The sequence below is a fragment of the Vulpes vulpes genome, chromosome 2 (genome assembly GCF_048418805.1).
Source record: "Vulpes vulpes isolate BD-2025 chromosome 2, VulVul3, whole genome shotgun sequence".
Lineage (NCBI taxonomy): Eukaryota > Metazoa > Chordata > Mammalia > Carnivora > Canidae > Vulpes > Vulpes vulpes.
In genome coordinates, this window is record NC_132781.1 from 110,451,777 (window position 1) to 110,465,635 (window position 13,859).

The 13,859-nt window shown below is 42.0% G+C and overlaps 1 protein-coding gene across 4 annotated transcripts in view; it reads right to left on the reverse strand.

Moving 5' to 3' along the window:
* The window catches only part of CELF2 (CUGBP Elav-like family member 2), a 955,758-nt gene that overhangs the window by 722,838 nt on the left and 219,061 nt on the right, over positions 1 to 13,859 (reverse strand). The window lies entirely within an intron of this gene.

Consider the following 13,859-nt stretch of genomic DNA (forward strand, 5'->3'; position numbering starts at 1 on the left):
CTGAATACTAGATTCAAAGCCAGATTTCTCTAGCTACCAATCTCATTATATTTTGCTATACTTCAGGCCTCCCAGAGGAAACACTGCATTCCCCAAATCACCAATGAAGTGGTCAGACATGCCTAATGGTGGTGGAAGGGAATTTGAATTTTGTGGTACTTACTACAATTTGTCTTTAGATGGGTGATTATTTAAACTGCCTCAGTGGGATCTCTGGGTGGCTCAGTGGTTTAGCACCTGCCTTCGGCCCAGAGCGTGATCCTGGGAGTCCCGGGATCGAGGCCCACGTCAGGCTCTCTGCATGGAGCCTGCTTCTCCCTCTGCCTCTCTCTCTCTCTCTGTGTCTCTCATGAATAAATAAAATCTTAAAAAATAAAATAAACTGCCCTCAGCAACATACATATTTTCAAATTTTCTAGTAGCCACACTAAAAAAAGTAATAAGAAATAATTAAAATTAGTTTTAGAAATATATGTAATTTGGGGCACCTGGGTGGCTCAGTTGGTTAAGCTTTCAATTTTTGATTTTGGCTCAAATCATAATCTTAGGGTCATGAGATTGAGCCCCACATTGGGCTTTGTGCTGGGTGTGAAGCCTGCTTAAGATTCTCTCCTCCCTCTCCTTCTGCCCCTCACTGCCTTCCCCTCCTGCTTTTGTTCTCATGCTTTCTCTCTCAAAAAAGTATATGGAATTTAATGTCTAAAATCTTAGTATTTCAACATATAATCAACATAAAAATATGAATGTACTATTTTGTACCATTTCTTATACTAAGTCTTGGAGAAATCCAGTGTGCATTTTATACCTAAACACATCTCAATTCAGATTACCACTTTTAAAGTGCTCAGTAGCCATTATGCGGCCAGTGACTACCATCTCAGACAGCAATTGTGGAGAATGAAGTGAGGCTGTCATCTTGGTTCATGATATATTTGTTGCTATAGTTTACTGAACTTTACTTTAAAATCTTCAATTAACAGTGTTTGCAAGATAGATGAGTTAATGTGCATGTGCATGTACGTTTGTGTGTGTGCGCGTGCGCGCGCACGTGTGTGTGTGTGTGTGTGTATACACTCAGGGGGTGGAGAGCTTGCAGAGTTTAACTTGTTTAATGTACTAAATGGTGTAGAGTATACCATATACCAAACAATGTGGGCTATTTATAAAAGCCACAATCTGGGTCATTCCCAGCACAAATTGCTAATACATAGGTTATATTTACAACTGAGAAAATCCAATTTTGTATTACACTAGAATCATCCTCATGAGTATAAAAGGTCCCAGCTCTGAACAAATATAACTTGGGTTCAAGTTATATTGCTTCCTGCCCTAGTATATTAGGCATGTATTTACCAATGATACATAGACTATACAGACATGATTTTTCTTTCTTTCTAGTAAATGACAATCAATAAAGAATGGAGACTGAGCAGCTATCATAGCTTGGTGTGGACTCCAGGTGGAAATTATTTTAACTGTATCACAGATAACATAAAAAACAGAATCGACTTTTTGGTGTCCTATATTTCTATATTTTGCTGATATAGCTTTCTAATTATTACTCTTGAGATCCTACTCTTAGTTGCCTAATTGTTAATGACTCTTTGCTATAACTTACCTAACCTTTGGGAGGTATCACTTCATATATCTGTTTGGCAATGGTGTCACCCTATGGCTCGCCCTTGGCAACTTTGGAAGCAAGTCTATCTTGGCATGTTTCACTTTCTTCTTCTAGCCCCTTCATTCTCTGACCTTCTCCTTGTGATTCTGTTTAGTGCTCCTCTACCCCCACCCCACTGTATCCTGTTCTCTTATACCAAATATATACATTGTGCTGACTGTGGGCAAAACCATGTCCTATGTATAATTCAATTTGTAAAGTCTCCTAGGGTTATTTGAATCTTAAGCTTTCTATTTCATGGGGGAGGAGAACTAATGAGTTTCAGACATTGGGAAGTGGTTGGAAGGGATGCATTTCTGGACTTAGTGGTGTAACAGCCACATGAAACAAGGTCAAAACAGGCAAACAGAGAGAACTTAATTCAGAGAAATAGTTACACAGATGGAAGCGCTGAGAAGCCAAACAGGGGTTAGTGAGATAACCCAGAGACTGGTAACTACAAAACTGGATGGCATTCAGTGTGGGGGACCATGGAAGAAGCAGTGTGTTTGGAGCCCAGGGCCAGGGCCATCTCGCCTGGAAGCAAAGCAGACCTGTCTCGCAGCAACTGGAACTCTAAGACATACTGCCTAAGGCAGAGAAGCACCCTAGCTTGTCTTCCTGCCCTCTACTCTACATAGCCTCTCAATGGCCAAGTGCAGCCAAAAGTGGTCTATAAACCAAAGATTGAAGAGGCCAGTCTCTTGGTAATTAGAGCAGAGCAGGGGAAGGGTAAGGAAGAGGGCTGAGAGCAAACGGGTTGAGACCCACCAAAGCTATGGGGAATATGGGTTGTCTTGAGATGGAGACAGATGTATGCTGAGTGCCCAACATGAAGACTGCTGGGTATGAGATCTGAAATGTGCTGTGCATACACATCTGGGACAGAGCCTTTTGTCAGATGGCAAGGATAATGAGATTCACTAATTTCCTCTCCTTTGTCCCCAGGATCTAGTCTACTGTCAAATCCTGTTGCCTTTATCTCCTCAGTGACACCTGCATCAGTCCTGCTTCCCCTTTCCTACCATTACCACTCCAGTCCAAGCCACTGTTGTCTCCTGCTTGGATTACTGCAATTACAGCCTACCATCTAACAGTATCCATTCAGATTTGAGCCACTTTTTAGTCTGTTCTTTATACTGGAAGCAGGACAATCTTCTCAAGCTGTGAAAATGATCATGCTGCCACCTTGTGTAAACTCCTTTAGAGGATACACTTCATACTGTGTAGGCAAGGACCTGCCTGGTCTGGCACCCACCAACCTCTCCAACCACACCCTGCCCATTATGCTTCCCTGAGCTCTTTCTCCTCCAGATACAGTGAGGACTTTCTTTAGGCTCTGTACTTGTCATATTGCTTCTGCTATGGGGCCTCTGCTCGTACTGCCCACTTGCCCCAAATGTTCTTTCCTGGTTGACCTCTGTTCATCTATCAGATCCTGGTTTAGTCATAGGAAGTCTTCTTGACTTCCCTAACTAGGTTTGTCTCTTTCATCCCGATCTTTGAAAGTGGAGACCATATTCCCCCCTCCCCCTTCTTTCTATGGCATAGGTCCCCTTCTTTCTGTGTGATGGATGGAAAAATATTCCCCAACATATTCACATTCATATTCATATTAACATATTGAGTTCTCTTCAGATTTAAGATGCAATGGGATTTGCCTTGCTGGGTTTTGGCTTGCTTGGGACCCATCACCCCTTAATTCTTTTCAGTTTTTGCCCATTGTGATGGGAATGCCAATGCTCTATCTGTCCCACCACTGCATTTTGGATGTGCACAACTTGTCTCATTCCACAGGGTCACATCTCATGGGGAGTTCTGCCTTAGGATGAATTATACCTCAAGACTCCTTCACATCTGATATCACTGATATTTAGCTCAGATTTTTGGACTTTGGAATGATTTAAGATTTGTAGGTTTTTTTGGATGGAAGGACAGTAATTTGTAAGTGAGAAGAACATGAATTTTGGGGTCAAGGGGCAGAATGCTGGGGATTGAGTTGTATTTCCTCAAAATGAAAATGTCAAAACCCCCATGTGAATGCATTTGGAGGTGGGGCCTTTGGGGAAGTAATTAGTTTTAAATGAGGTCATGAGGGTGGGTCCCCATGATGGGATTAGTGCCCTTATAAGAAGAGGGCCAGAGGGCTTGCTCCCTCCCTCTCTGCCATGTGAGGACACCATGAGAAGGTGGCCATCTGTAAGCCAGAAAAAGAACGCTCTCCAGGGAATCAAATCTGCTGGCAGCTTGATCTTGGACTCCTAGTCTCTGGAACTGTGAGAAATAAATGTTTGTTATTTAAGCAGCGCAGACTATGTAGTATTTTGTTAAGGGAGCCTGAGAAGACTAAGACAGAGGGTGCCCATAAATGGAGAATTCATGAATAAGCAAGGCTAACAGGGAAGAGGCAGCCCAACAAGCCAAAGCTTCCCGTAGGAACCATCCCTGATCCCTGATTCACATATCATGAAATAGCCTTTTCTCCTCTTCATCCATTATGCAGGGCGTGAATCTGTTTTACCACACCCCACAAAACACTTAGAGGCTCCTTTGAGGTCAGAGCAAACTGTTTCATTTCACAGCCTGAAGCATTTTGCTTCTTTATCCTTCCTTACATGGTGGGTGTGAGTTTACACCTGGAAATAGGATCCACCTCCAGGAGGTATTGAAGGACAGGCCACATGAGGTTTTGTCCTTGGGAGAACAAATATATCGGGCAAATCTCCATTTATTTTCTGCTAGTCTCCATTAGGAAAAGCTGCAGGCAAGAAGGATACTATGTACTTCTTTCACTCCCACACAGTGCCTTTCTTTACTTAAAATTCTTTATTTCTTCCCATCCATTCATTGCTAGGTTACATTTTCGAGAACAATAGGCTGCCATTTAGCTTCTCTCTCTAAGCCTAACTGTGCCTCAACCCAAGGACTCACCGCCATGAAGTATTATTGCACAGTTTGGAGAGGCACGTGGCTCTCCCAAATGGACTTTCATTTGCACTGATCAACAGCAACAACAAAAGCCTTGTGTCAGAGATACAAGGCAACCTCTTTGTCTGAAACCACCCCCTCCTCTTTTGTTTTCTTCCAGAGCTCACTGAGCATTATTTTCCACATGCTCTTCTCCGTGCCTCTGCAGATGTGAAACTTTAAATGCAGGGTATTTAAAAATAATAAGGAAAAAAAAAAAACCACCCTGAAAATTACAGAGCTTTGTAGTCAAGCGGCATGCGGCTGCCTAAAGAGCTCCATATATCAAGAGTTCAGATGGTTTATGGATTGTTGATTTGAGCTACCTGGATGACAGAAGGAAGGGGGTCGTAGGGGAGAGGACGTTAAATATCGACACTGGAAAGTACCTGAAAACCAGCTCTCCTGGACCCCATTCCTATTCTGCAGAAATGCATTAAATAGGTTTGTGGGAGGCCAGGAATCTCCACAGTTTGAGGATCTTGCTGTCAACGAAGGGCCTTGTGGACATGCCCTAGATGGGGCTATGGAAGAGGAATCATTTTCCAGTTCCTACTATGTTCCAGGGACTAAATATTAGTACCTATGCCTGTCTTAGTCAGTTCTCATCCAAATATTGTAAAATGGTGAAGTTGACATTTACCTCTCCAGTGGAAGTTGGGGGCATCACCCTGCACCCCACCTTCAGGACCAAGGCACTCTATACCCCCAGCTGCCAAGCTGAAGGTTCACACGAATGACCTTCAATGGCCAGGAGCCTCCTGGCACAAGGATTTGCCCCCTTCCCTTCCCTGGGGGCATTCTTTTCCTGGAGGCATCTGGTCACCCAGCCCTCTGGCCTCAATTTGGGGCAACTCTAAAGGGCCATCCTAGTTCCAGAGCTCTCTGTGGGATCATCTGAGGCCTCTGTTATGACTCTATCGTGGTTCAACTTCTCCCACTGTCTGATGCCACTTCCTTGACTTCTTTCCTGAGTTTGTTCTGAGAACTTGCTGACCCCTCTGCCCCCCTGCCCCCCCACCAGTAAATTGGCTGCATGCAGACAGCCATCTCAGGGATTGCTGCCCAGGGAACCTACCTGTTGCGAGTTGTGTCCCTCTAAAATCCATATGTTGAAAAAAAAATAAAATAAAATCCATATGTTGGAGTCCTTACCCCTAGAATGTGACTATATTTGGAGATAAGGTCTTTAAGAGTGATCAAGTTAACAGAAAGTCTTTAGGATGGACCATAACCAAAAATGACTGGTGTCATTATTTCCTCTTCCTTATAAGAGATGGAAAGTTGGACACACAGAGAGAGACACCAGACACCTGTAAACATGATGATAGAAAGGAGGAGCCCAAGGAGAGAGGCCTCTGAAGGAACTCACCCTGCCCACACCTGTCTCCAGAACTGAGTGAAACTACATCTTTTGAAGCTTAACCACTCGGTCTGTGATATTTTGTCATGGCAACACCAGTAAATTAATTCAGCACCTAAGACACCTTCTCTAGTTCCTCCATCTGTCCATTTACAAATGAGAATCTGAGAGTTGGAGAGATTCAATAACCACCTAAGGTCACCGAGCTAGAAAGTGAGAGTCCTGAGCCTAAGACCACATCCTTCTGCTACTGGAGATGAAATCTGAACTTCCTATTGCCATCTGATTATCCTTCTGTAACCACTATTAACCCTCACTACAGACACTAAGAACTAAATTACACTGAGTAGCATTTAACCCCTGCCCAGAAGGAAGGCTCCTTCTAACTGGGGTTGTTCAAGAGGAACAAACCACAGATTGCTATTTATTTGCTTTACTAATCATTTAAATAAACATGTTCCCCGAACCCCAAACACACTTACAAGATTCAAGGTGATATACAACTTGAAAAATAATTATGGGAAGTAAAATGGATACTTATTTATGAAAACCATAATAACTTTAAACCAATATCAAAAGAGATTAAGAAAACCTTGATGAATTTTCTCAGAAACGAGAAATCATGATCTATTCTTAGCCAAGGGAACATTATTGATCCACTGAGGAAATAAAAAAGCTACTTATATTTCGGGGCACCTGGGTAGTCAGGTGGTTAAGCTCCAGCTCTTGATTTTGCTTCAGGTCATGATCTCAGGGTCATGGGATCAAGCCCCGCATTGGGCTCCACTTGTCCCTCTCCCTCTGCTCTTCTGTCTCTCTCTCTCTCATAAATACATTGGAAAATCTAAAAATAAAAACTCCTACTTATTTTTAATTTTGCAAAACACTGTGATCCTCATAATCATAAAATATGTTCAGTTCAAGCTTTCAATGTTTGAACATGTCAGACATACCAAATTATTTGTACCATTAGGATATTTACTAGAATATATATCCATAATTAAAACTAAAACCTTATTAGAATGGCTTGAAGGCTCGTCTCTCCAATTCTCTCTACTCCCTGTACTCAGAAAGAAAGGTTGGTGGTTATCCTAGTGTTCAGGGAGTATGAGGCTGAAACCTGGGGCTGAGACTGTGACAAATCCCCTTCTGGAGGAAACAACGACCAGCACATGCATGCTTGCAGGGATAATTATAAATAGGGGGGTTGACAGTGAAGGATTTCAGATTGTATGTTAGGCTGGGAGGGACCTTAGAGACGCTCTAGTCCACTTAATAGATGAAGGAACGGGCCCAGAAAGATGAAATGATGTGTCCGCAGTCACACACTCATTAGTGTGGGAGCCAGGGCTGGAACCAATGGCCCCCGGCTGCTTATCTGGGGATGTCTCCTCTGTGATTACTGCCTTTTCTTTCCATACAAACTGAACTTAAAAATGTAACCAAATTAAATGAAAACCAAAAATAATCTTTAGAACAGATTTTTTTTTTTTTTTTGTGAACAGCGCTCATCTCTGTGTGTTGTAAATGGGATTAGTTTATGCACTACACTTGTATTCTATGTCATATCATATAATATTAGCTCTTTGAGGGCAGGATGATGGATGTTTTATACAGATCAAAACTCGCTCAACAATGAAGACTAGGGAACAAAGGGCCCAAGATTTTCACCTGTCTGATGAGTTAGGTTCCCCAAAAAATGGACATTCAAAGAACTTATTGCTGAGGTGGCAAAAAAAATCATCATTGCACTAAGGCTACTTGCACTCTGCTGTCCTAAGAACAAAGCAGTACTATGTCGTGGGAGAGGGGACCAGCAGTGGTGAGATATTCATGAGACTGAGTGGCTCACATGGGTCTATGAGTGACTCCTGGTGACATAAGAGGCAAAGGCTCTAGATGCTTGAAGAATAGATCGCATATTGAACAGAATCTGAAATATAAGTCATATGCATATTAGGCATAATACAAGGCAGAAACAGGCATGATATAAGGCCTGTTTCTGTGCTTTGCTCTTGAATATCCTGTGGTATTCACGAGGCAAGCTGACATTTATCTCTTATTAGCTGTTTTGCTAGAAAAATAAGTGGGTATAAAATCTCCTGCTGTCCAACACATATTTCCGACAATTGTAGAATCAATTGAGGTGATTACTGGGTGGTGTGGTTACCCGGTCTACAGGCTGGCTGGCCAGATAGGCTCAGGTGGGGCTGCAGTTTTGGTAAAACAAGGACAAGGGGGCGATGGAAATTTGTTGACAGGCAAGTATTTGGGCAAGGGTCAGGATTCAAAACACTGACCTCTCCAAGACTCCTCCTCCCTGCCCACATACAGAAAAAATCATTTTAATTCATAGGTGCTTCCTTGAAAATCAAGTTTCAAGGAACCATTAAGGAAAACAAAATGTCTACAAAGTACTTGCCTCCTCCCCCTCACTTTTTTGGGGAGGATTGTATCGTGTTCTTTCCTGACAGAAGCCAGGAGACTAATTTACCTACAACATATAAATCCATTCTAATGCAGCCTGTTCTTGACTAGAGAGTAATTATGGTGTGTTATTGGCTGGATGAGCTGGCTCATTACCCTATGGAACGTGTCCATGTGGAGAAGATGCTCCCACTTTGACCCACGCAAACACGGACAACCAGTGTATTTGTAATGTGGTCAGCTTGCCACGAAAGAGACAGGGTTCATCCACCCAAGTGTCCTGGATGTAAACTCACTAATGATCATGAAAAGCCTCTCTCCCCACAGTCTGTGTCAACTGGTCCAAATTGACCAAAATCAGGATGAACTCTTGAAAAAAATATCTACCTGAACACCGTGAACAAAGGTGTCTGTTATGCTATTTATAGATACCTTATCCAAACTCAGTGGGTACAATTAGCAATACAGGGATCAGTGGGTGATGACTGCCATGTTACCCCCGCACTGGGAGAATTTGCATAACACCCACCTCATGACAATCTGCAAGAATGGCTTTATTGTTTAGTGGCAATTGTGTAGACAACTGCCATTGGATATATAGCCCCAGCGCTTCGAAAGCTGTTTTGAATGGGTTATTGGTGCCAGGTACCTTAGGTAGGAATAATTTTTTAAAAGTGCTTGTCAACTTTGTTTCCCTGATCGTTATCAGTGTCATCCTATATCTTGAGGGGTTTTTAGCACAAGGCCTGTGCTCTGAACCTCTCACCAGATTGTTACCTTTCTCCATAAGCGTGGCCAAAATTACACACCTCTTCTGCGGCCGTATTCCCACTTGTCTCGGTGCTTTTAAGAGTTGGCCTTATTTTGATATGCTCTTCATTCAAAGGCTGCTTCTGCCAGAAATCATGCCTGTGCTGTTATTATTCCTCAGTGTGCTGCAAAATGTCTCTTAGAGGGGCTTTGCTACCTCACTAATCTGAAAAGTATGAACATCTCTCTTTTTTTCATTGTCTTCTACCTGATGATTTACTCCCTCTTAATATGAAAATATTATATATATATATAATACATATATATATAATTTTATTCTGAGAGTAAGATCAATGTCACAAAAGTATCACTTTAACTTGTGGCTTTGTGTTTTATTCCTTCTGACTCACTGTCGAGGATAACACAGTGGATGGTCAACTCATTCTTCATATGATAGGAATCTTTGTCCTTAATTAAAACTTCTCATTTAGAGAAGCACACTTGGTGTCATTTGTTTATAGCGGGACTTGTTTGGGTTCCTTTGGATTGTAGGCAGAAATACAGTTTTTTTTTTTAAAGATTTTATTTATCCATTCATGAGAGACACACAGAGAGAGAATGGCAGAGACACAGGCAGAGGGAGAAGCAGGCTCCATGCAGGGAGCCCAACGTGGGACTCGATCCCAGGACTCCAGGATCACACCCAGAGCCGGAAGACAGACGCCCAACCGCCGAGCCACCCAAGAGTCCCGAAATACAGCTAATCCAGTTATAGGATGACTAGCCATAGTAGATTAAGTGGAAGTTTTATATCTAAGACTATCTGCCATGACCTGAGTGAGGATATGTAATTGAATTTCTTTCCACACACACACACACACACACACACACACACACATACACACACACATGGGTGCATGCATGCACACACATGCATATACACCTGCCTACACACATCTCCATAGATCATCTCTGTCTTTCAAAATAAATCACAAAAGAATAGTTTAAGGTAGAAATGGGCATCCTCATGTAAAAAAAATAGAAAGCATCATCTTTCAGGTTTTATTGCAGTCTCTCATTTTATTCATCAAGTGTTCAAGGAGAGCTGAGGAGTTGCGTGGGCTGATTGCTTAGTTCTATGTGTGTATTGAAGAGAAACAGAAAACCCATTGAGATGTGTGCATTACGGTGATTAAGAATCCAGGTGCTTCAGGTTTAAGAATTTTAAAGATGACTTTGGACAAAATATTTTCTTTTAGGTGTAGAGCTAGACACTCATTCAAGGGTCCCGGAAAGACAACGGAGTTTGTTTTGCCACTTTTTGCCAATAGAATATCAAATTAAGGAATTATTTTACATGTATTATTGGAAGGGATATTTGGATTTGTTTCAGTCCTGGTTGGTGAGCAGTCTCTTACAATTCCTGTTTAATTCCATGTGTGGCTTCTTAAAGGAAAATTCTCGTCTCTCTCCTTTCTGTCTGCACAGTTAATGATGAGAAGGGTTTGCCAAATTTTGGGCTTGTCTTTCCTTTTTTCAGTCTTCCACTTGTTTTTCTTCTATGCAGCTCTCATTTTGGTTTAAATACTAGAGGTGTTATAATAGTCTTCTATGTGAAATATTTTTGTTTTACTTTAAAATACTTCGTAAGTCTATACACAGATCTATACAAAAAGTATCACACATATATCACCTATGTAGCACTGTCAGGTATAATGTCCACGGAAGCTCAGAGAGGGAGGTGATTTGCCCAATCACTTCTTGCTCTGGGGAAGTGTCGTTCCTCTGATAACTGAGTCAGGTTAGACTCAGTTTACCAAGCTGTACTCTATTCTTGCTGTGCTGTAACAGGATATTCTTCACATCCACTCTCCTGTGACCCTTTTCCTGGTCCCAAATTGTTCCTTTCCAAGAAGAGTGAGTAAGATTACAGCCTTGGCCAGACATTGTCAGCATTTTACTGACATTACCAATGAATAATGTGCAATAATGTGCTTCTGGGTTTGTGCTTACCTGATAGCCGGCAGGAGTCATTGTTTTATTTTACACTAGATCCCAATTTTAACACTGGGCACTGGCACTTGTTACATCAGGACTTTCATAGGTAGGATGCTGGCATCCTTTTTATCGTGTTCTCCTCCTTTAACATCTTTAGAACATATATCTGTACTTGTTGTGGGTACATAATTGATTCAGGTCTCCAAATGCAAGCACTTGTGTTAGCTTTCATATTAACTTTGTGTTAGAAAGAGTCAATAAAATCACAGCTAGAGCCATATCTCATTAGGGGCTCATGTATTTCTCAAGGCAAAACTCACTGGATGTTTAGTGTTGAATTTGTTTGTCATTCACTCAAGTCATTGAAAAATGGTATCTCACAAAAAAGACTATAAGACTCTGTGAAGGGAGGGGCATTACATTTTACTTCTTTTATCATAATGAACAAAGCAGGTTCTCAGGAAAAAAAAAAGATATTGACCAGCTGTGTTGTTTATATTTGAGTTTCTCTGGGATATGCTTGCTCCTCTTGAAAACAGAACCATCTATTAACATAATGAAATGCTGTAAGCCTATTGCATAGGTCACCAGCTGCTGAAAAGGACCTCAGTCTTTGGGACCAAGCAAGTTGAACAGGTTGGTTATCCTCCAGTTCACTGTGCAATAATTTTGAGATCTGCATTTTAGTTTGAAAATGAAAAGAGAAATTCTCCCCTCCTTCTTTATCAGCTAAGACCTTAGCTAACCTTTGCCATGTACTCTGTTGGCATGATTAGAGATAAGGCCAACAGCTTTTCCACCTCTTGGCTCCTCACCACCAGGAAAATATTAAGTAAAGAAAGATCAGCACCAGGAAACTCAACAGACATTTATTTGCCAGAAATCAAGACTTCGACCTAATTCACAAACTTGCTTCAGTGAAAGAATCTGCTGATAGCTGGAAGACTCCTTTCCAGAGGGAGGCCGCCTTCCATGCTGGGAGAAAATGAATGATTCTAGGAGATTCTTCTGCCTGAGAGATTAAATGCACAAGCTGACAATGGCCAGACCATATATAAAAATAGGACTGTGACCTACTATCTGCAACCACCAGTCCAGGAAACCAATCCCCTGTTACTAGTAACCAGTTCTGGAGGCCAGCTAGCAGACTTATAAAAAGTCATATCCACATTTCTAGAAAACAGTCTAGGGAACCACCAAACAATAGTCCTTTTTACGATTGGCCTAAAGTGAACAGGACTTGATCAATAACTGACAGTGTTCCTAATTTTTGTCTCTGCTTCTGACTTAGGACCAGCCAGAGAAAGCCAAATGTGCACCTCTAACCAATCACATGGGATGACCCACTTCCAGTTAGCCTGCCCACAGCCTCCCATGTCAACAGCCACCAGTCAGGACACATCAGAAGCTTTCTCTTTTGTCCTCTATGCAGCTTTCCCACTCCTCCCTGACTGAGTCTCGGCCACAACACAAGAGAGAGTGGCTGACTCTTTTCCTGTAGCAAATTCTGAATAAATAACCTGTGTCTGTTCTCATTTGCTTGGTCTTCATTTATACCCTCGTGCCCCAATGTTTCTTTTCCCATTTTGTATAGTAGTTAAGTTTGGGGCTCTGGAAACACACCAGTTACCTGTGTTTGAACACAGGCATCAATACTTGCCAGCTGTGTGGCCTTGGGTAGGCTACTTTTAATCCCTGTGTATCCGTTTCCTCATTGTAAATGGGTTTGATGACTGCATTGCTCCATAAGGTATGTGAGTTAGATGACTCGATGTCCATTAAGGCTTCTAGAACTATCTATTCTAAGTGCTACTGCTGGCCATTTTATCAGCCCTATTACAAGTAAGCTCATTGTCTCATTACACATGTCTTTGACCTGCATTATCAGGCATAAATCCTGATAAGATATAAATCTAATCTGGAAGAGGCAGGACTTGAAGCTGTTGACATTTATTCACAAATTAACCTGAATTAGTATAGAAGATTTATTAACCTAGGAAGAATCCTGAAATTTGATATCATCAGGCCTTGAGACAGGCTGTACACGTGTGGGTCTCTGGGGACTTCAGTGGGCATCAAATGAACACTGAAGTGAGAGGACACTGGAGTTTTTAGGATGCGGTTGTGGTTGTGATTGTGGGGGGGAGGAGGTTTGAGAATGGACACCAGTGCTGTGAAATCCATCCACTTAATGAGGCCGGGATTTTCACGGTGGACACAGTCCTGGTCGCCTCATATGTTTTCATAATTGGTGGAAGTAGACGGACCTCCTTCTCCAGGAGGAATCCAGGGCTCCCTGTACAGGTTTTCTATTTCTGTTCACCAGGAAGCTATCTCAAGAATTTCTCATTTGTAACATTCACCAATTTGGACTGAGAAGATCGGCTTTTCCCACCCTGCTGCTCTGCAACCTCCTGTAGAGTCATGAATCACTGTGTGGGTAGACAGGTCTCCTAGAGTTAAAGAATTAAAAAAAATAATAAAATAAAAATAAATAATAAAAAAAAAAACACCTTTGCTTGGTCAAAAGACAAACCCAGTTTAGGTATTTTTCTAGAAAATAAGCAGGGCATGAGATTTCTCTTGATGGCAATTGTGAAAGGCCCCCTTAAGCAAAAAGTTCCTGAGTGGATGTCAGTTCAAGCCGTGGGGTCCAGACCTGTGTGGGCAGATAAGGAGACCCCAGGTGCGAAA